The following is a 23,838-nucleotide window of genomic DNA, read 5'->3' on the forward strand; positions in this document are numbered from 1 at the left end:
CACGTGGTCTAGCAAACACGGGCAGGAAGGTACAAAACTTTTACTGCCCACTGGGTGAACCTTCTGGCGGCCGTCAAGCATGTAACCCGTGGCACCCTTGTGGATTTGGTGTTACCACTGATTGCACGCAGGCTGACTCCTCCTTTTCCACTGCTACCGCCTCTTCTGATGCACCCCCCAAGCTCCCCAGAACTTATTCAATGTGCCAGGTGAGATGTTGCCATGTTGTGCTGCGGCTGTTGTGCCTGGAAGCCAAGAGCCACCCCGCAGCTCTTTCAGCTCTGCAGTCACAGGCCGATCAGTGGCTAACTCTGCTCAATTTGACAGTTGGTAAAGTGGTGTGCGACAACAGTGCCAATCTGCTGAGTGCGGTAAAACAGGCACACATCATGAACTTAGTCGTGTATTTTAGAAGATCTTACAATGCCATGGCTCGCCTTGCTGACGTTCAGCGGTGACACCATTTGCCCTTCAGATATCTGAATTGTGACTGCCCAATGCACTGGATCTCCACCTTGTATATGCTTGATAGGCTGCTCCAGCAGAAACATGCCGTTAACGAGTACCTGTACAAACTCTGCGGCAGGACAGGTTCTGGGAGCTTGGTTTCTTTTCACCGCGCCAGTGGCTGCTCATGAGCAAAGCATGCAGACTTCTGCGGCCATTTGATGAGATCACCAAACTGGTCAGTCGCAGCCAGGGCACCATCAGTGACATCGTACCTTACACCTTCTTTCTGGAGCGTGCATTGCGTTGTGACTTTGATCAAGCAGTCGAGGAGCAAGAGCTGGAAGATGAAGAAGTCGCAATGCTGAATGAATTCCCAGGGGGAGCTACTCCATCTGAGACAAGTCAGCAGGAGTCTGAAGAGAAGTCAAAGGAGGATGGTGGCTGTGGGGAGGAGGTGGAGCAAAAAAGCAGGCATTAAACTTTTCAGGGATCCCTGGTGTTGTCCGTGGCTGGGGGGAGGAGACCGAGGACGACATTCTTCTGCCTGGGTGATGAGCAGGAGCCAGGGCGCTCCACCACTTCCAGTTTAGTGCAAATGGGGGCCTTCATGCTCCAATGTTTGAAGAGGGACCCCTGTATAAAAAGCATAAAGGTCAAGGACCTGTACTTGGTGGCAACGTACTTAGACCCCCGGTACAAACACAAAATGATGAACATGTTAACAGCATCACAAAGGGCTGTCAGAATGCAGCATTTCCAGGCCTTGCTGCGAGAGATGCTGCATTCTGCTGTTGCGGGCATTAGCAGAGGAATTTCCACCCACAGCAAAACAGGTGCGGGTACCAATCCTACTGTGCCTGCAAAAAGAGGGCGGTTTGAAGATGTGTTGGTCACTTCGGATATGAGATCATTCTTTCAGCCAACCCATTGACAGCCGCCCTTCGTATCCAGCCTCAGGGAACTCCTAGACCGACAGGTGTCCCACAACATTGGGTTAATGGCCGATGTGAACGCTCTGAGAAGCGAGGAACCCCTTGACTACTGGGTGTGCAGGCTTGACCTGTGGCCAGAACTGGTACAATTTGCCATAGAACTCTTGGCTTGCCCCTCGTCGAGTGTCCTGTGCAAAAGGACATTCAGCGCAGCAGGGGGGATCGTGACCGATTAGTGCACTCGCCTAGCTCACGACATGGTGGACTACCTCACATTTTTAAAAATGAATGAGGCATGGCTCTCGCAGGAATTCAACACCTGTGATGACCACATGTAATTGAATTTCCTCATGCCAGCCCACAAATATCCACCACCACACAAAACAAAGAATGGTCCTTGCCTTATGTACTGTATATACAGCGGCATAAAAGGCCTTTTATGTCAGGCGAATGCCTACTTTTTGGGGCCTGTACTTGCCGACAGTTACATTTTTATCCTGTGACCGCCTAATGTACGTCCAGCCACAGAATCCAAAGTTCTGTGCTGTCAGGTGAATGCATATTGTAACAAAATTTAGATATAGCGGCTCACCCCAATCAACTCGTGGACTAAGGTGCTCTTGTTCTAGGGCTATCCCACAGCCCTGCTAGGAAGGACAAAATGTAAAGAGAAAGATGGAACAGGCACTCTAACATCTGGAATAGTATAGAAAACTGATTTATTCAAATGACAAGATCACTATATACATATGCAATTAAAAAAACTATAAAATATAAAATGTAATACTACAAAATATACCACAATAAAAATGATTCAATAAAAACTAATAAATAGAGATGTGACCATAGACTCTAAGTTGGCTGTGTACTAGCACACGTCTCTCAGGTATAGTTGTACATGAGGGATACCGTGGGATTGTGCCATTAAAAGGATAGTTACAACAACAATGGTGATAGCATCCAATGCGGCAAGAGGATGCTACAAGTCCCTCAAAACCATATCACATGGTGCATATATAGTTCCATATATTCCATATATTCAAAACAGTCAATAGAACTACAGTTGCATATGGATCACTTTAATAGATGGTATTCCAGTGATCCAATAAATATAGCTGTAGCTTCATAGAGATTACTCTGATCAATGATGTTCCAGTAAGAGTCAGAGTAAAGGGAACTATCTGAACCCAGGTCAGTTGGTTAATGTGGCCTGGTTGGTCTCAAAAGAGATGCTGTTGTCTGTCCAGTACCTCACTGGCGAATCAGCAGTGAAGGGTATATATGACCTATTCATTCACTGCCCGAACGAATGGCAAATTAACGGTGATGGGATAACAGTTGGAAACATACAGTTGTTACTACCTCCTCGCCGGCAGTATGTACCGTCTCCTTTACAGCGGCGTCTGGTATGTATTTCCCTACTCGAACAGGTACAGACCGCGGTATAGCCGGAGACTCGACTCTTCCAGTACATGTTTCCTGGCGTGCCACGTGATGCCCAGCGTGTCACGTGGCGTCCCACGTGATCGGATTAGAGGCCAGGTTTCAAAGGTCTTCCAGCGCGCTGGTATTTAGTCCATATCCAATGGTTGTGTTAAATGTTCATTAGGGTAACACTATTGCCTGTCAAACGCGTTTTGAAACAACAAGTTTCTTCTTCAGTGGCTATCAGTGTTCAACCCTGTAGTCATATCCTTATATATCCCCACTGGTGCTGTGATTTGGTTCTGATTGGGTAGAAAAGGGGGGATGGACCAAATTTGTGATTATCGAAGGTCCTTAATTACACATATAGTTAACATAAGGTGTCTTGATGAAGAGTCCATAGTTAATCAAAAGGGATTCACATCACAGTTCAAATGTGCAACAATATAAAAAATGCAACAATATTATAAAGACGGGTCCATCATGTATTTATATACCCTTTTGCGATGTATCTAAGAGTAATTCTACTCCGATGTATATCCTATTACTTAAGTAAGGGTACAATAGGTATCCTCAGCAAAAAATGCATTGGCGGTTTACTTGCGCCAGCGTTCCGTTTTGTAATTCTTTCACTTGGTGGGCCTTCTGATTGACAGTGATGCATCAGAGGAGATAAACGGGTAGTTAGGGGTGGGCGCCCGGCGCCCACCCCCGGTGATACCCCCGAAGGATACATAGAGGTGCTGATAGACAGCCAGACACTCTATGTCGCATCGGGGGGGGCGACCAACCCAGGAGCTATAGAAACCCGAAGATCTCCAATTCTGCATTTAAGCTCTTCAGAATGAGGGTCTCGAATTCATAAATTCTTCTGGATTCGAGTCTAGACATTGCCGCTATATGGTTCCCCCCCCCCCCCAGGGTCTCTTTACTTTTTAAATGGCTGTGAAGGTGAGTAATTTAGGATCTTGATTATGAAATTCTTTGTAATGTTTGGACAGAGAGTGCTGATCGAAGCCTTTCTTAATTTTATTAGTATGTTCGGAGATCCTTTTTTTGAAAACTCGTTTAGTGCGACCGATATATTGTCTATTACATGTATATGACATCTGTTGAATTGCATGTCAAATGATCATTTATTTCTAAATTGAATGAGTTTTTGGTAGATTGTACATTGGTAGTTCTTTTCGGAAATGTCGTTATTTTGCAATTATTGCAAGTGCCACATCGGAAGAATCCTTTTAAATGTAGCCAATCATTTGTCTCCCTTTTTTGTTTTTCTTAACTGAAGGTGCAATTTGTAGGCCCAAATTTGGTGCTTTAGTGTATGTAATTCTTGGTGTCTTACTCAATTGTGAACCTATGATTTTGTCTTCCAGTAAGTGGCACCAATATTTTCTTATTTTTTTTTCTACCTTCCTGAAATCACCACTGAAAGGCAGAATAATCCATAGGGTCTCGTCAGCATCTGTATTAGTATTTTGTTTGGCAAAGAAAGATGCCCTTACCATTAATCTGACTTTTTGAAGTGATTTAACTATTACTTCTAATGGGTATTCTTTATTTTGTAATTGATCACTTAGTTTTTGTGCCTCTATATCGAACTGATTCGAGATAGAGGCACAATTGTAACACTTACCAGAAACCAACCACTAGAAATAGCTATTTACTCTTTTCAAGTTGCCACCTACCTAGGTGGCTAACAAATATACTGACTAGTCAATTTAGGCGACTCAAAAGGAATTGTACACACAATGATCAGTTCGAGATAGAGGCACAAAAACTAAGTGATCAATTAAGAAATAAACAATACCCATTAGAAGTAATCGATACATCACTTCAAAAAGTCAGATTAATGGAAAGGGCTTCTTTGCCAAACAAAATACTAATACAGATGCTGACGAGACCCTACGGGTTAGGGTCCATTCACACGTCCGTTTTGGTGTTCCGCATCCGTTCCGATTAAAAACGGAACGTTATGCGGATCCATTCATTTTCAATGGAATCCGCAAATAATCGGAGAGCACTCATGGTGCTCTCCGATTCCGTGATTCCGTTCCGTGGGTTCCGTTATTTGGATCCTGGAAAAAAAATATACCCTGTCCTACTATTTGTCCGATTTTGCGTTCCGTCATCCCATTCTAGTCAATGGATCCGTCAAAAAAATCGGATGACATGCTAAAAGCATCCTCATGTCATCCAGATTTTCGGATCCGCAAAAAAACAGGAACGTTTATCTGTAAAGGTAAAAATACTGACGTGTGAATGCACCCTTATTCTGCCTTTCAGTGGTGATTTCAGGAAGATAGAAAAAATAATAAGAAAATATTGGTACCCCTTACTGGAAGACAAAATCATAGGTTCACAATTGAGTAAGTCACCAAGAATTACATACACTAAAGCAGCAAATTTGGGCTTTCAAATTGCACCTTCAGTTAAGAAAAAGAGAACAAAGGAGACAAATGATTGGCTACATTTAAAAGGATTCTTCCGATGTGGCACTTGCAATAATTGCACACCAAAGTTCTTTGCTCTCAGGTGAATGCCTATTGCCTATTTTTTGGGGCCTGTAGTGGCCAACAGTTACGGTATATTTTTATCCTGTGACCGCCTAATGTACCTCTAGCCACAGAATCCAAAGTTCTGTGCTGTCAGGAGAATGCCTATTGCCTAATTTTTGGGGCCTGTACTGGCCGACAGTTACATTTTTTTTATATCACTAGCCACATAATCACACCCTGTCTCACTCCTCTGCCTCTCATTATGGTGGCGTATGAACCGCATTCACCATAAGGAACTTCTAATGTCACAGGGTCATGTGACTGTGCCCCTCACCCCGTACTGTGCCCCCTTATACCCTTTTATCCCGTCACGGTATGGTGTTGTTATCCGGTCACTGTACAGAGGTGTTATCGGGTCAATGTATGGCGGTGGTATCCAATAACTGGATGGCCATAACTGTATTCCTTTCCCTGCCCACGCCATCCTTTTTTAAACCTGCCATGAGCGGGAAAAATATGCAGATTGCGGTCCTAAGGACCTTTGAGCCACAATCTGTGTCAGAAATACGCCTAACATAGATGTATTTCTATATAATAAATGACCACCTAATTGTATTATTATTCAGGGATAGGGCTAATATCTTTATATTATATAGATTCTAGTGTATTATACTGTGCCCTGTATTTCCCAGTAGAAAATGATTCTTGGGAAACACAGCCTTCATCCCTGACCACCAGGACCAGGTAGAGCTTTGTCAGTACATGGTGGCCTCCCCTCTCCGCCACGCTGCTCTGCTTTGTACTGGTGCTTATTCTGACACTAGGGCTGGGTTCACATCCTATTTTTGCCATCCATTTAATGCATACCAAAAATGTATGCGTTAACGTATGCATTTTTTTAATGGACCCTGCAGGATACAGAGCAAAACATCCTGGCCGATGTTTGTCCATCACTACTCCTGATGCTGTCACCACCTCCATACTATGTCACCTTGCCACTTTGTGGTCTCCTCATGCTGCTGCCACCTCCACATTATGTCACCTTGCCACTCTGTGGCTTCCTGATGCTGCCACCTCCTCCACACTATGTCACCTTGCCACTCTGTGGCCTCCTGGTGCTGCCGCCTCCTACAGACTCTGTGATTAGGCCACTCTGTGGTCTCCTCAAGTTGCTTCCACCTCACCACTATGTCACCTTGCCACTCTGATGTTTCCTCATGCGGCTACCACCTCCACACTGTCACCTTGCCTCTCTGTGGCTTCCTGATGCTGCTGCCACCTACAGACTCCTCTGATTGGGCCACTATGTGGTCTTCTCACGCTGCTGCCACCTCCACACTATGTCACCTTGCCACTCTGTGGTCTCCTGATGCTGCCACCACCTACAGACTCTGTGATTGGGCCACTTTGTGGTCTTTTCATGCTGTTTCCACTTCACCACTATGTCACCTTTCCACTCTGTGGCCTCCTGATGCTGCCGCCACCCCCATACTCTGTCATTATGCCACTCTGTGGCCTCCTGATGCTGCCACCACCTACAGACTCTGTGACTGGGCTACTCTGTGGTCTCCTCATGCTGCTTCCACCTCACCACTATGTCACCTTTCCACTCTGTGGTCTCCTCATGTGGCAGCCACCTCCACACCATGTCACCTTGCCACTCTGTGGCCTCCTGATGCTGTCACCACCTCCACACTCTGTTAGTGTGCCACTCTGTGGCTTCCTGATGCTTCCACCACCTACAGACTCTGTGATTGGGCCACTCTGTGGTCTCCTTATGCTGCTTCCACCTCACCACTATGTCACCTTGCAACTCTCTGGTCTCCTCATGCAGCTGCCACCTTCACACTATGCCACCTTGCCTTTCTGTGGCTTTCTGATGCTGCCGTCACCTCCACACTATGTCACCTTGCCAATCTGTGGCCTCTTGATGCTGCCACCACCTACAGACTCTGTAATTGGGCCACTCTGTGGTCTCCTCATGCTGTTCCCACCCTCCCTACTTCATGACTGGGCCACTATTTAGCCTTTATCGCTTGGCTGACATCATTATTTATTTGATCCTTCCTCTGATCTGTCAGAAGGTAGTTAAAATGAGACACACAATGCATCCTGTCTGTGTAGCAGCTGTAAGGCCTGTATGGTCCCATCAGAATTGGCTTGTGATTTGGTAGCCAAAAGCATGAGTGGGTACAAAAATCACAGAAGACTTGTAAATATTCCGTTCACATTTCATCTCTGTTTTGGATTCACTCTTGTTTTTTTTTTTGCCATTAGCAATACTGATGGATTACTGACCAAATGCTGACCGAGTGAAGGTGGATGCTCCACAGACAGGATCCGTTTTTTGTGGGTTATTATTCTGACGGTTTAGAGGAAGGGCAAAATAATCAGTGACATCAACACAAACTTACTGCTGACACCCTCTCCACTCTGTCGGGGGGCTCTACTTGTATAAGCTTTTAATAGAACAGGTTCTGTAGACATCAATGTGGAATCAGCTGACGACGGTGTAAAAGGAGTACGATTCTTCTTAGTGTACTGCTAACTTGAGTTATTTAGTCAGTTTTGGCCCCGTGACTGCCCAAATAAGTGAAGTTTGCAGTGATTCTAAGAGCGATACCTGTTATCTGCATGTCATATGGACTCACAGAATTATTTCACTTCCAAAGCAGATTCCATATGCTCGTTACTGCATGGCACAGTGTTAAACACCACTATAAAGGCTCTCTGCAGACAGGAAATAGCCGTCTTTTAACGTAATTCGCTGAGAATAAATTCGGATCAAACCGAATTTTTCGAGAAATATTTTGGCGAACTGGCGAATCAAATTTTTTAAAAATTCACTCACCTCTAATAACTAGTTGCTATACTTCCCTTTGGTTTCTGTACTCCCATATTCTTGCTGCTCTCTGATCAGACATGTGACAACTGTGGCCAGTGATTGGAAAGCTTGGAACCTACCTGCCAAGTTCCTTCAAAAACAGTGTGCAAGTGCATCTAGAAGAATTGATGTTGTTTTGAAGGCAAAGGACGGTCACGCTAAATACTGATTTGATTTGGATTTCTCTTTTGTTCATTTACTTAGCATTTTGTTAGTTGATAAAAAATTAACTTCTTTGCAGATTTTGCCGATGCCTAAAGCTTTTGCACAGTACAATATGTTTTAAAAGCTTCTGATATATGTTATCAATGCCATAGGTTCCATCTCAAGTAAAGTCCCTATTGCAAATCTTCCTGTTTAATGCTCTGGCAAATTTAGTTTTATCGCTGGGGCATTGTGTGGATCCGCAAAATCATACACATCTATGTCCACATAATATTTTTTTTTGTTGTAAGAGATAAAATGGATTAAAAAAAATAAAAGGATCATTACTCACCCCACTGTTTCCCGAACCTCTACTGTGATGATACTTAGTCCCTGTCAGTCTCTGTTTCTTTGTTCTGGCTCAACATACACAAAAGGACAGAAGTTGCCTGCTCAGCCAACTACTGGCAGGTAGTACTCTGTGTTTGGCCGGGACCAGGAAGTAGCGATTATACATTGGAATGACGAAGAGCCTGTGAATGGGATGGATGAGGCAAGTAAAGTTTCTTTTATTTTTTAACCATTCTTCCTCTTGTTTAAAAAAAGTAGCCAACCAAACAACCCCTTTAAGGACAAACTGGATTTCCAGGAACTCAGCTATTAAAGGGAACTTACTGTATCACCATGAAAATGCAGTGCAATATACAGGCAAAATGTTACAGAGCAGAAACGGCTGAGTAGATTGATCTGTACTTTTATGGGAAAAGATTTAGCCAAACTTGGATCTTTCTGAGCTTAGGAGTCATGTGGGCTGCCCTATCAGTGATTAAGAGCTGATTCGGCATGTACATGGCACACGTGATAAATAAATGTGTCTAACAGCAGATCAGATACCATTTGGGAGTAATGTGAGCCAATAAAACAGGTGCAGATACATTGAAAAATGTTGGCCGGTGTGAATATCTATAGTAGGTATCATCTTATGTTGAATGGAATCACTCTGCTATCTGCCAATCTGTTCCAAGTAGAGTAGGATTTTAAAGAATCATTTCCACATGTTGGTTCCACTTTCTTATTGTCCATATATTGCAGAAGTGTTTGTGTTTGGTTTTGATTTTGTCTGTCTTGGCAGTTCAGGATCAGTTTATGCTATTTCTCTTACCTACATTCACCACTCCCCACCAGAATGCCATTACCATCTGCCCTCTGTTCCATTGCCAATCTCCCTCATCTGTTGCCATCTTCATCCAGTTTCCTGTCATCTATTAGTGACTTTATTGTTTTGTATTTGTTACCTGATACCGTACGTGCTTCATTTATCTTTTCTTGTGACCAACTGATACATGCTTCATATATCTTTTCTTGTGACCAACCGGTTGATGCATAATTGCCATAGTAGTCATCCTACAAACACATTGGTCAACAGTAACCAGAAGGTGGCCAATCCCTTTAATCAAGGTTCCTCTTGGTAATAGTGGTAATTATAGTTTAGCAAAGGTTTTGCTGGAGATTTCTCAATACAGTGGTCCTTACATTATGCATCCAGATACAAAATCAAAATTCACCACAAACACATTTACGATATTACAATATTTCTTGTTTTAATGCTCTAACCCGAAATAGCTGTAAAACTGCGCCCTGGGAGTTTAATACATTCCAAGTAGGAGAAACATTTTCTTAGAAGCTTTTTAAATCTTTCTTGTAAACGTTTGAAGCTGATTATTGTAACTTAGACATCTTCTTAAAAGTCCAAAGGTATAATTCTTAGAATAATGCAATTTGCTTGATTTATAGTCAACGTAGTCTTACTGGTAATAGAAGGCATATAGAAGGTGGATAAGCCAGCCAGAGAACCATCATCACTAATTGATCATAGCACTCTTGTTTTCAGGGAACCGAGCTGATAGAATCTAATGTTATCTGTGTTCTAATGTAAAGGGCACATTGAAATGGTAGGTGACTTGGCTGTTAGCTCAGTGAGGTTTCTGCAACATACGGTAAATTTTCTACTGAACAAAGCCTGACACAACTGACTAACTTTTATGTCTGAAATAAATGGGCGGATGAAATTTTCAGCTTTGTTACCTTTTAGATTCTTTAAACTTACTGTCAGCAAACACAAATTTGAGCGTATACTTGTTCAGATCACCAGGGCATGATCATTACAGACTAGCACCTTATGCTGTTTGTATCATACATATACTGTATGGAGGTCAAGATTTTAAAATGCCCTCCTAGTTGCCATCACATGGCTATACTTTACACAGACTAGGCTTTCTTAGGCCTCCTGCACACAAACGTATTTTCTTTCCGCGTCCGTTCAGTTTTTTTTTTGCAGACCGTATGCGGAACCATTAATTTCAATGGGTCTGCAAAAAAAACCGGAAGGTACTCCGTGTGCATTCCGTTTCCGTATGTCCGTATTTCCGTTCCGCAAAAAAATAGAACATGTCCTATTTTTGTCAGTATTACGGACAAGGATAGTACTGTTCTATTAGGGGCCAGCTGTTCCGTTACACAAAATACAGATGTCATCCGTATTTTTTGCGGATCTGTTTTTGCGGACAGCAAAATACATACGGTCATGTGCATAAGGCCTTACACCGGGGCAAAGAATTATATACACTAGGTACTCTCCTCTAGAAATTAATACATACAAATCGTTTTGTTCATAAAGGGATTTTTGCATCTTGGTAGATTGGCATCTTGAAGACCAGGCCAATTTTCATGTTTGCATTTTTGTTTTTTTACTCCCTGTGTTCCCAGAACCATAACTTTTTTATTTTTCTGTTCACATGGCTGTATGAGGGCTTGTATTTTGCGGGACAAGTTATACTTTCTACTGGCATCATCGTATTATTGAATGTAGTGGGAAGCTGGAAAAAATTCCAAATGGGTGGCATTGGAAAAAATGCAATTCCAGTATAGTTTTATGGGTTTTGTTTTTATAGCATCCTCTATGTGGTAAAACTGATCTATTACCTTCATTCCCAGGGTCAGCAAACTCAAACCAGCACCACATTTATATAGTTTTTCTTGTGTTTTAATATATTAAAAAAATATATAAATAAAAACTGAAAAAAAAACACAATTTTTTTCTTTGCATAACCATATTCTTGCACCGTATATGTATGTGCCACAGCACTGCTACCACTGAACATTGTCCCTGTTCTTCTGTATTACACAGATTTAATCTAAATTCGCTGCTGTTACTCCTATACACAGCTGACTTATAGGTGAAGGGGGTATCCTATGAAGCTGTTTCAATTAAAGTGAATATGTCACCAGGTCTATGCTACTCTAACAGCAGCCTGCCTAAACTGGTAACAGAGAACCTGATTCAAATGCAGGGTCACTTACTTATTTATGTTGTCGACTTCTTAAAATCATTATTGAGCAACTCCACAGGGTCCAAAGTGCTGGATGATTGACAGCTTTCTTTCTATACTGTGTAGGGATAAAGCTGCCAATCAGTAGTGGAGGGTGGTGAGTTGCTGTACCCTGGAGTGCATGAATATGACATGAGAGGACCAGAACTTGGGTTCCACTAGAGCTTCTCCATCAATTAATTAATTAAAAGTAATGCACTAAAAAAATGCAAGTAACCCTGCATTTGAATCACTGTCTCTCTCATATGTGCATACTGCCCTAGGGTAGGGCAGCATAAACCTATTCTGGATTAAAAAAACATGATTGCTTTCTGCTAGGAACAGTGCCACAGGTTGTGGGTAGTATTGCAGTGCAATGTTGACAGGTATAGTGCTGTTTCTGCAACAACAACAAAAAAAGCAGCCATGTTTTTCTACTCGTGCAACAATTTTTTAATTGTACTCATTTTAAGCCCAAAAACTTTTTTTCAATTGGTCTTTACTAAAAATGTTGAGCCCCTTTCTCTGTACAGACTTGAGATTATCTAGTAGAGGATCTGTATTTTTACTGTGTTCTGTCAGGCAGCTCAGCTGACAGCTCCTTATCTCTGATCTCTGACCTCCTAAACTGATTCTACTGATAAGAATGTGGCTGACATCTGACAGATTTTCTGACCAATCATTGGTCAGATGGCCAATTACGCACACAGATCTTTTGTTATACACACCAACTATTGGTCTGATTGGACAGATATTGGTCATATAATCTGTTGGTGTAATACAGCCCTAAAAAATGTTTATGACCTATTAATAAATTAGAGATAAGGTTTATAAGATGACCGGCACAAAATGAAAGTACAATTCACACAGTTAGACAGTTAACCCTTTGTTACAGTATAGCTGAATATTTTTAAATAAAGACCAAATGAAAAAATGATTTTTTAAATGAGTAAAATGCAATCATAAATTCATCACAAATTGTTCCAGAAGTTATACATGTTTGGGAAGCAAAGTGAGGGGTTGAGAGCTGCTTTAAGCCTTCATATATTGGGTTGTCTACCAGCTAGAGATATGAGCCTGGTCTTGATCGTGCAACTTACAGTGTAAGGCCTAATAACTTCCTACACATCCAGTACTCTAAATCCCTGCTATGGCATATTGATGTACAGAATGTGAGGCCTTGTGGCTGAGAAGGATGTCTACAATCACAGTTCCCCTAATATTTAATAGTAAATAAGGCACATTTTTGGTTTTTCATAAGACTACTCCTTGACCAAATGAAGCAATGAAATGATATATTCGGCTGTGCTACATCTGCAAATGACCATAATGTGCATGTCCATGTAGTTCTAACCAACCTGCATTGAATTAGACCTCTAGTGGTGGTAGCAGGCCACCAAAGTTTTGTGTTTTGGGAACAGAGGAACAGGGCTTTAGGTGAAAGGAATAGATCACGACTGCCTTGTCAGTTACCAAAGGAAAATTGTTTATTCAAGCAAAAAATAAATTGTAATGTTAGGTGCACTTTAAAAAACAGGGCTTGAACTGTTAATAAATTATCATGTCAGGCAATTGCTATGCACAGAAATTCTGAGTTTCCGCCGCATTAAATGTCATCTCATGTCTAAGCCAATCGATTTGATAATTACATACATTTTGTCTCTTGACATTGTACGACAGCTCATGGTTATTTAAGTCAACACGGAATAAAATGAATATGTTAATGTGTGCTGCAGGACATGATCTGCGCTATCATCAGATATTCTAAATGGCACCATTTTAAGCACAGGAAATATTTTCTTTGTTTTACTAGTTTTACAGCGCATGTATATTGAAGCTAATAGGTTTATGCACACAAGCGTGGTCAATTCATTCCATAGCATTTTACAGTCTCATAAAAAAATACAGTGACCTCTGGGCTTTCTGGTTTAATCAAAGCAGTCAGTTCTCTTGTACCCTTTTCCTATCTATTGGAGCATAGTCTGCACCGACTGACTGAATCTCCTGCTGCCGAGAGAGACTTCTGAATTATTCATAAGTGTTCTAATGGTAGGTGATGAGATCTCTTCATGCTCAGGCCTTGTCACAAGGTGTTTATTACTTTGTTTCACTACCCGCCTGCTTTTACTGTGGGTCACAAGAACCCTATATACACTCTTGACATGCATTGCTAAAGATAGCACTTTAAAAAATATCTTTTGCCTGGGAGGTCATGTGAAAGTTATTAGGAACAAATTATTTCTTCATTTCCGCTGACTTGCTCTATAGCCTTAATGATCTGTCACCTAGCAATAGGCTGCCTGTTCAAACATAAAAAAAAATTCCATATGGATGCCTTTATAACTAGAATCAGTTTGTTCGAGCTGATTTCTTGTCAAGCATGTGTCCAATGTACATTCTAAATTTACATATTCATGACCCATCAGAGATATTGAGGAAGGAACCTTGGTGATAATACGATACAAGATTCTGCTGTGTCCTGCGGCTGTTCAAGTCTATTAAGTGTGTAATGTCTTCTTAGCCTTGTGCATCTTAAAACCGTGATAATGCGCTCCGACTGAAAATAATGGACATTTTGTGTCCTAAGCTATAATTGGGCTTTTACTTTAATAATATATTCTGGGAAGTCTTGATGCACTCTTGACAAAATTCAAGACTATGATCATCTAAGGTTAATAGGGATCTCCACGAAGCCCTTTTGATATGGTCAGGACCAGCACTCTGCCTGACCATATCAGAAAAAGTTGCCCTTTAAGTAGGAGAACCATTGTTGCTAATGGGTGTGTAACGCCCCAGAGTGGCATTACCACTTCTGAGCCCTGCTGCTATCTCTAATGGGCTAACAAAGCGTCATCTTATGTATTTTGATCAGGACCTATACACTGTGCATTTCTAATGTTTTTAACTGTTATATTCACATGTAATGTGCCTGGTTCACCAGCAGGTGGCAGAAAACATGGCAGAGCTGTAGTTAGGTAGAATGGAGCTTCCCAATTCCATTCTAACCCCCATCTGTAGAGAAGTGGGCTAGTACCACTTCCTGCAGGAAGGGTCGGGACACGTTCTAGTCAGTCTACTAAGGGAAGAGTGTGCAAGGGCACGTCTCTGCTGGACATGCCTACGCCAGCCAGGGTACCCTAAGCTCTGCTGGCCATGGAGGCCACAGCTTGAAGCCTCATGAGCCAGGAGGAAAATTCCCTGATATAACCATAAGTCAGACCAACAAGAGAAGTGCAGCATACAGAAGTAAAAGTATATTAAGCAAGCCTGTCAGTACAGCAGAGAGAGAGAAAGCAAGCAGAGTTATTGAAAAAGCCTGCCAGTTTAATGCTAAAGCCTGCTGGGACCAAGACAAAGCTTGAACACTGTTTCTGATAAGTGTTTATTCAAGTAAAGCTGCTGTTCAACTACATACAAGGTCTGGACTCAATCTTTCTTTCAAATCCCTCAATTATTCCCACTATTTATTGCTTCGGAGCCAAGGCCTGGGGTCCAGCGGTATCCAGGTAGGAGCACCGTGAAACAAATAAAGAGACATTTTAGGCCAACTTTACCACTCAGCATTCCTACACCAGGGTCTCATTATATAGAGGGCCCTGGGTGGAGGCTCTCGTTGCAGGTGGTGCATTAAAGAGTCTCAGCACTGCTCATTGTGTAAGGTGCAAAAAGATACATGACAAACAAACAAACTCAGATTAGGTTAACTCTTTTTTTACTGAGGAGGATGCAGTAAACAACTTTACATAAAATGCAGCAATAGTAGCAGTCTTTATATAGCTCACAACAGTAATGAGGATAATATAATGCTTGGGCAGTCTCTGCAACTCAGCAATCACTTTGGATTGAGCTGAGGATGACTTCATAACAATATTGTGCTAAACTTCTGCATACGCCATTTTCTGTCGATGTCTGTCCTGAGGATATGACATTCCAAGAACTTTCTCTTGTGACTCCAGTTCTCCATTCTCCTTTGCTCTGGTTTCCAGGGTCTGGCTGTGACTGAGCTGCACCCTAACTCTCAGCATACATGTGTAAACACTGGAGCAGTTTTCTTTCCCCACTTCCAGTAATGGCTGGACTGGGGGGCTGGAGCCTTTAGGGGAGGTTGTCATGACAGGGGGTTGGTTTGAGGGAGACCACGGGTGGCGATTCGGTAGTTTAAGGAAAGGGAGGCGGATACAAAGGGGTTAAATAGCTGTAGCTGCGGGAGAGAAGGGGCCATTTTGTGCAGCAAAGTGAGGCAACACCCACCAAACGTGAGGCATCACCCACCCACTCACTTATATGGATCTGGACGAGATGTTGGGGGAGCTGAGGGCGGCAGCGGCAGTGCGGGGTGCTGGCTGGCTTCAGGACCCAGATCCAGCTGGTAATGACGGGGGAGGCTGCGGCGTCTACTCCATCGGTTCAGCTGCCGGCATTACGGCCGTGACAGCCTCACCCGCTGGCGTGCCTCCGCCCGGAACTATCCCCCCCTCGGGCTCAGCGCTGCAGACAGAGCCCCTCAAGGGACCCTTCCCGCCTGAAGGCCTCAGGTAATGCTTCAGCCCGGGGGCCCAGACGGGGAAGGAATCCAGCCAACGGAGTGTTTTGTCAGGGGAGCGGGAGCAGGAACGGCAGGCCCCCTTCAGGAACGAGGCGAGGAAGGGGCCCGAAGATGCCCCTCGGCGAGAACAGGGCTGCTGCAAGCCACGTGGCAGGAGGCAGCAGGAGATGGCAGGCTCCGCCTCCCCAAATGGATTTCGCTCCACCTCCCCCGCTGGATTTCGCTTTGCCGGGAGCAGCGCAGAGGACGGGTCATCAGGAGACAGGATCTACGGCTGATGGGGTCACAGAACCCAGGCAGCCAGGTGAGATGCTATGGGGACCTATAGTTCAGATGGGGGTGGGTTCGGCTGGTGGGGGGCTGTGGGACCCCAGATGGATGTGAGTAGAGGATTAGGGCAGTTTTTTTTTTTTTTGCAGGGCTGTTGGCGAATTGGAACAGGGGGGGCGACCCCGTTACAGGTGTGGGGTATAGGCGGAAGCCCTAGTGGGTCCGCGGGTTAAGGGTCGGCCAGCTTTGACTTGTGGGGGAGCACGGCGTCGGTTCAAACGCAGGTGGGGGGTTCGGTAGTGGAAGAAGCGGTACGGGTGGACGATAATGCGAAGGGGGAAGTATATGTTTGTTTCGAGAGGCCGCTGGGGGTGCACCTAAAACAGGATGTGAGGGAGAGGATTTGGAAAGGGGAGTATGTGGATATTTTTTCACTTCTCCCCTTGGACAAGTTCAATTTGTATAAGGCACGGAAGGATGATGTTAAGAAGGAAGAAGAGGAAAAGCGTAGGCAACGCTTGATACCGTGTACAGTCACAAATTGGCTGCAGGCGTTTGCAATATTGGTAAGCGTGATAGTGCTGCTCGGCGCTTTTTTGTTATTTGGACGTCATTGGGGAAGCTTACCGGGTTTATGGGGGTCTGGCCTGGCTGCGATATGATGAGCAGTTTAGGCAGCGGGAGGCAGTTTGCCCAAATATTAGCTGGGATCACAAAGACATTGCTTTGTGGTTGAAGTTGACGGCGCCAGTTCGGGCGGGGCAGTCATTTCAAGGCGAATCAGGAGGCGGGGGCAATCCGGATTTGCGACAGCATCCGTAAGGGGATTGTGCTTTTTATTTAATGAGGATCTAAATTTGGAGCCAAGTGTAAGTTTAATCACGAGTGCTCCACTTGTGGTGGATCCCATGTAGCCACGTGGTGTTTCAGGGGGGGCAGGCAGAGGGGGGGTAATAGCAAAGGGTGAGACGCCGGTCCGTCTGGAAAGAATGAAACCGTTTCTCAGTAGATACCCAGATGAGAGGGCCGCAAATTTGTTACGGGAGGGGTTTGCGTTGGGTTTTCGGATCCTGTTTGTTCCTTCTGGGGCATTGTTAGTTAAAAAAAAATTGCGGTCAGCCAGGGAGCACCCAGGCGTGGTTACAGAAAAGTTGGAAAAAGAAGTTAAGTTAGGAAGGATGGCTGGCCCGTTTTTGGAGCCGCCTCTGGCGGATTTGAGGTTGTCACCATTGGGGGTGGTTCCAAAAAAGAAGGCAAATAAGTTTCATCTTATTCACCATTTGTCTTTCCCGAAAGGATCGTCGGTAAATGATGGTATTGATCAGGATACAAAGAATGGTGTGAAAAAAGAAAAACATCCAGTATGCGGCAGTCCTGTGGGCAAAAATGCCTTGTGGATGCTAGAGGTCAGAGGAGAATGGGCCGACTGATTCAAGCTGATAGAAGAGCAACGTTAACTGAAATAACCACTCGTTACAACTGAGGTATGCAGCAAAGCATTTGTGAAGCCACAACACGCACAACCTTGAGGCGGATGGGCTACAACAGCAGAAGACCCCACCGGGTACCACTCATCTCCACTACAAATAGGAAAAAGAGGCTACAATTTGCACGAGCTCACCAAAATTGGACTGTTGAAGAATGTTGCCTGGTCTGATGAGTCTCGATTTCTGTTGAGACATTCAAATGGTAGAGTCTGAATTTGGCGTAAACAGAATGAGAACATGTATCCATCCTCTGATGGCTACTTCCAGCAGGATAATGCACCATGTCACAAAGCTCGAATCATTTCAAATTGATTTCTTGAACATGACAATGAGTTCACTGTACTAAAATGGCCCCCACAGTCACCAGATCTCAACCCGATAGAGCATCTTTGGGATGTGGTGGAACGGGAGCTTCGTGCTCTGGATATGCATCCCTCAAATCTCCATCAACTGCAAGATGCTATCCTATCCTATGGGCCAACATTTCTAAAGAATGCTATCAGCACCTTGTTGAATCAATGCCACGTAGAATTAAGGCAGTTCTGAAGGCAAAAGGGGGGCCAACACCGTATTAGTATGGTGTTCCAAATAATTCTTTAGGTGAGTGTATATACAGTACAGACCAAAAGTTTGGACACACCTTCTCATTCAAAGAGTTTTCTTTATTTTCATGACTATGAAGGCATCAAAACTATGAATTAACACATGTGGAATTATATACATAACAAACAAGTGTGAAACAACTGAAAATATGTCATATTCTAGGTTCTTCAAAGTAGCCACCTTTTGCTTTGATTACTGCTTTGCACACTTTTGGCATTCTCTTGATGAGCTTCAAGAGGTAGTCACCTGAAATGGTCTTCCAACAGTATTGAAGGAGTTCCAAGAGATGCTTAGCACTTGTTGGCCCTTTTGCCTTCACTCTGCGGTCCAGCTCACCCCAAACCATCTCGATTGGGTTCAGGTCCGGTGACTGTGGAGGCCAGGTCATCTGGCGCAGCACCCCATCACTCTCCTTCATGGTCAAATAGCCCTTACTTTCAAAGTTTTCCCAATATTTCGGCTGACTGACTGACCTTCATTTCTTAAAGTAATGATGGCCACTGGTTTTTCTTTACTTAGCTGCTTTTTTCTTGCTATAATACAAATTCTAACAGTCTATTCAATAGGACTATCAGCTGTGTATCCACCTGACTTCTCCTCAATGCAACTGATGGTCCCAACCCCATTTATAAGGCAAGAAATCCCACTTATTAAACCGGACAGGGCATACCTGTGAAGTGAAAACCATTTCAGGGGACTACCTCTTGAAGCTCATCAAGAGAATGCCAAGAGTGTGCAAAGCAGTAATCAAAGCAAAAGGTGGCTACTTTGAAGAACCTAGAATATGACATATTTTCAGTTGTTTCACACTTGTTTGTTTAGGTATATAATTCCACATGTGTTAATTCATAGTTTTGATGCCTTCAGTGTGAATCTACAATTTTCAGAGTCATGAAAATAAAGAAAACTCTTTGAATGAGAAGGTGTGTCCAAACTTTTGGTCTGTACTATATATAGCATACCAAATAGCGTAGCAGCACACTGCTAAATGCACTAAGACTGAGTGAACAGGTGAATGTGTGAACAGGGTCAAATACATGACGCCAATACTTACTGTTAAGAAGTGAAGAAGCTCTTAGCGCATATTATTGATCAAAAATATGTCGGGCCCACCTACCAGACGTCAAAGTAGCTTCTCATCAGGTGGGACCTACTCTAACACGGAGTGTCCAGCTCCATTGTCACTCTGATTAAAAGCACCAAGGGGTGGGGGATGGGCGGGGAGTGCTAAGTTCCCAAGAGGATGCCTGGTTCCGTTATTTGGTTATATATATATATATATATATATATATACACTGCTCAAAAAAATAAAGGGAACACAAAAATAACACATCCTAGATCTGAATTAATTAAATATTCTTCTGAAATACTTTGTTCGTTACATAGTTGAATGTGCTGACAACAAAATCACACAAAAATAAAAAAATGGAAATCAAATTTTTCAACCCATGGAGGTCTGGATTTGGAGTCACACTCAAAATTAAAGTGGAAAAACACACTACAGGCTGATCCAACTTTGATGTAATGTCCTTAAAACAAGTCAAAATGAGGCTCAGTAGTGTGTGTGGCCTCCACGTGCCTGTATGACCTCCCTACAACGCCTGTGCATACTCCTGATGAGATGGCGGACGGTCTCCTGAGGGATCTCCTCCCAGACCTGGACTAAAGCATCTGCCAACTCCTGGACAGTCTGTGGTGCAACGTGACGTTGGTGGATAGAGCGAGACATGATGTCCCAGATGTGCTCAATTGGATTCAGGTCTGGGGAACGGGCGGGCCAGTCCATAGCATCAATGCCTTCGTCTTGCAGGAACTGCTGACACACTCCAGCCACATAAGGTCTAGCATTGTCTTGCATTAGGAGGAACCCAGGGCCAACCTCACCAGCATATGGTCTCACAAGGGGTCTGAGGATCTCATCTCGGTACCTAATGGCAGTCAGACTACCTCTGGCGAGCACATGGAGGGTTGTGCGGCCCTCCAAAAAAATGCCACCCCACACCATTACTGACCCAATACCAAACCGGTCATGCTGGAGGATGTTGCAGGCAGCAGAACGTTCTCCACGGCGTCTCCAGACTTTGTCACGTCTGTCACGTGCTCAGTGTGAACCTGCTTTCATCTGTGAAGAGCACAGGGCGCCAGTGGCGAATTTTCCAATCTTGGTGTTCTCTGGCAAATGCCAAACGTCCTGCACGGTGTTGGGCTGTAAGCACAACCTCCACCTGTGGACGTCGGGCCCTCATATCACCCTCATGGAGTCTGTTTCTGACCGTTTGAGCAGACACATGCACATTTGTGGCCTGCTGGAGGTCATTTTGCAGGGCTCTGGCAGTGCTCCTCCTGTTCCTCCTTGCACAAAGGCGGAGGTAGCGGTCCTGCTGCTGGGTTGTTGCCCTCCTACGGCCTCCTCCACGTCTCCTGATGTACTGGCCTGTCTCCTGGTAGCGCCTCCATGCTCTGGACACTACGCTGACAGATACAGCAAACCTTCTTGCCACAGCTCGCATTGATGTGCCATCCTGGATAAGCTGCACTACCTGAGCCACTTGTGTGGGTTGTAGACTCCGTCTCATGCTACCACTAGAGTGAAAGCACCGCCAGCATTCAAAAGTGACCAAAACATCAGCCAGGAAGCATAGGAACTGAGAAGCGGTCTGTGGTCACCACCTGCAGAACCACTCCTTTATTGGGGGTGTCTTGCTAATTGCCTATAATTTCCACCTGTTGTCTATCCCATTTGCACAACAGCATGTGAAATTGATTGTCACTCAGTGTTGCTTCCTAAGTGGACAGTTTGATTTCACAGAAGTGTGATTGACTTGGAGTTACATTGTGTTGTTTAAATGTTCCCTTTATTTTTTTGAGCAGTGTATATATATATATATACACAGTACAGACCAAAAGTTTGGACACACCTTCTGATTCAAAGAGTTTTCTTTATTTTCATGACTATGAAAATTGTAGATTCACACTGAAGGCATCAAAACTATGAATTAACACATGTGGAATTATATACATAACAAACAAGTGTGAAACAACTGAAAATATGTCATATTCTAGGTTCTTCAAAGTAGCCACCTTTTGCTTTGATTACTGCTTTGCACACTCTTGGCATTCTCTTGATGAGCTTCAAGAGGTAGTCACCTGAAATGGTTTTCACTTCACAGGTATGCCCTGTCAGGTTTAATAAGTGGGATTTCTTGCCTTATAAATGGGGTTGGGACCATCAGTTGCGTTGAGGAGAAGTCAGGTGGATACACAGCTGATAGTCCTACTGAATAGACTGTTAGAATTTGTATTATGGCAAGAAAAATGCAGCTAAGTAAAGAAAAACCAGTGGCCATCATTACTTTAAGAAATGAAGGTCAGTCAGTCAGTCGAAAAATTGGAAAAACTTTGAAAGTAAGGGCTATTTGACCATGAAGGAGAGTGATGGGGTGCTGCACCAAATGACCTGGCCTCCACAGTCACCGGACCTGAACCCAATCGAGATGGTTTGGGGTGAGCTGGACCGTAGAGTGAAGGCAAAAGGGCCATCAAGTGCTAAGCATCTCTGGGAACTCCTTCAAAACTGTTGGAAGACCATTTCAGGGGACTACCTCTTGAAGCTCATCAAGAGAATGATGTGTTAATTCATAGTTTTGATGCCTTCATAGTCATGAAAATAAAGAAAACTCTTTGAATGAGAAGGTGTGTCCAAACTTTTGGTCTGTACTGTATATATATATATATATATTTTATATATCGATGGTTGCATAAGTTGTATATGGTTGCACAAGTGTGCACACCCTTAAACTAATACTTGTTGAAACACCTTTTGATTTTTTTACAGCACTCAGTCTTTTTGGGTATGAGTCTATCAGCATGGCACATTTTGACTTGGCAAGATTTGCCTACTCTTCTTTGCAAAAACACTCCAAATCTTTGCGAGGGCATCTCCTGTGCACAGCCCTCTTCAGATCACCCCACAGATTTTCAATCGGATTCAGGTCTGGGCTTTGGCTGGGCCATTCCAAATCTTTAATCTTCTTCTGGTGAAGCCATTCCTTTGTTGATTTGGATCTATGCTTTGGGTCGTTGTCATGCTGAAAGATGAAGTTCCTCTTCATGTTCAGCTTTCTAGCAGGAGCCTGAAGGTTTTGTGCCAATATTGACTGGTATTTGGAACTGTTCATAATTCCCTCTAGCTTAACTAAGGCCCCAGTTCCAGCTGAAGAAAAACAGCCCCAAAGCATGATGCTGCCACCACCATGCTTCACTGTGGGTTTGGTGTTCTTTTGGTGATGTGCAGTGATGTTTTTGAGCCAAACATATCTTTTGGAATTATGGCCAAAAAGTTCAACCTTGGTTTCATCAGACCATAACACCTTTTCCCACATGATTTTGGGAGACTTCAGATGTGTTTTTGCAAAATGTAGCCTGGCTTGGATGTTTTGCTTCGTAAGAAAAGGCTTTCGTCTTTCCACTCTACCCCATAGCCCAGACATATGAAGAATACGTAATAATATGAAGAGATCGTTGTCACATGTACCACACAGCCAGTACTTGCCAGATATTCCTGCAGCTCCTTTAATGTTGCTGTAGGCCTCTTGTTAGCCTCCCAGACCAGTGTTCTTCTCATCTTTTCATCAATTTTGGAGGGATGTCCAGTTCTTGGTAATGTCACTGTTGTGCCATATTTTCTCCACTTGATGATGACTGTCTTCAATGCGTTCCATGGTATATCTAATGCCTTGGAAATTCTTTTGTACCCTTCTCCTGACTGATACCTTTTAACAATGAGATCCCTCTGATGCTTTGGAAGCTCTCTGTGGACCATGGCTTTTGCTGTGGGATGTGACTAAGAAAATTTCAGGAAAGACCAGCTAGAGCAGCTGAACTTTATTTGGGGTTAATCAGAGGCACTTTAAATGATGGCAGATGGATGCTGACTCCTATTTAACATGATTTTGAATGTGATTGCTTAATTCTGAACACAGCTACATCCCCAGTTATGCAACCACATTATTTTAGTTTTTTTGGTTTTCTTCCCTCCACCTAAAATATTTCAGTTTGTTTTTCAATTGAGTGGTACAGTTTATAGGTCACATTAAAGGTGGAAAAAGTTCAGAAATAATTTATCTTTGTCTCATTTTTTTACAGTACAGAAACCTGACATTTTAACAGGGGTGTGTAGACTTTTTATATCCACTGTACATAGTGGTGATGTGTACAATATACCGTAT

This window comes from Bufo bufo, chromosome 2 (genome assembly GCF_905171765.1).
Source record: "Bufo bufo chromosome 2, aBufBuf1.1, whole genome shotgun sequence".
NCBI lineage: Eukaryota > Metazoa > Chordata > Amphibia > Anura > Bufonidae > Bufo > Bufo bufo.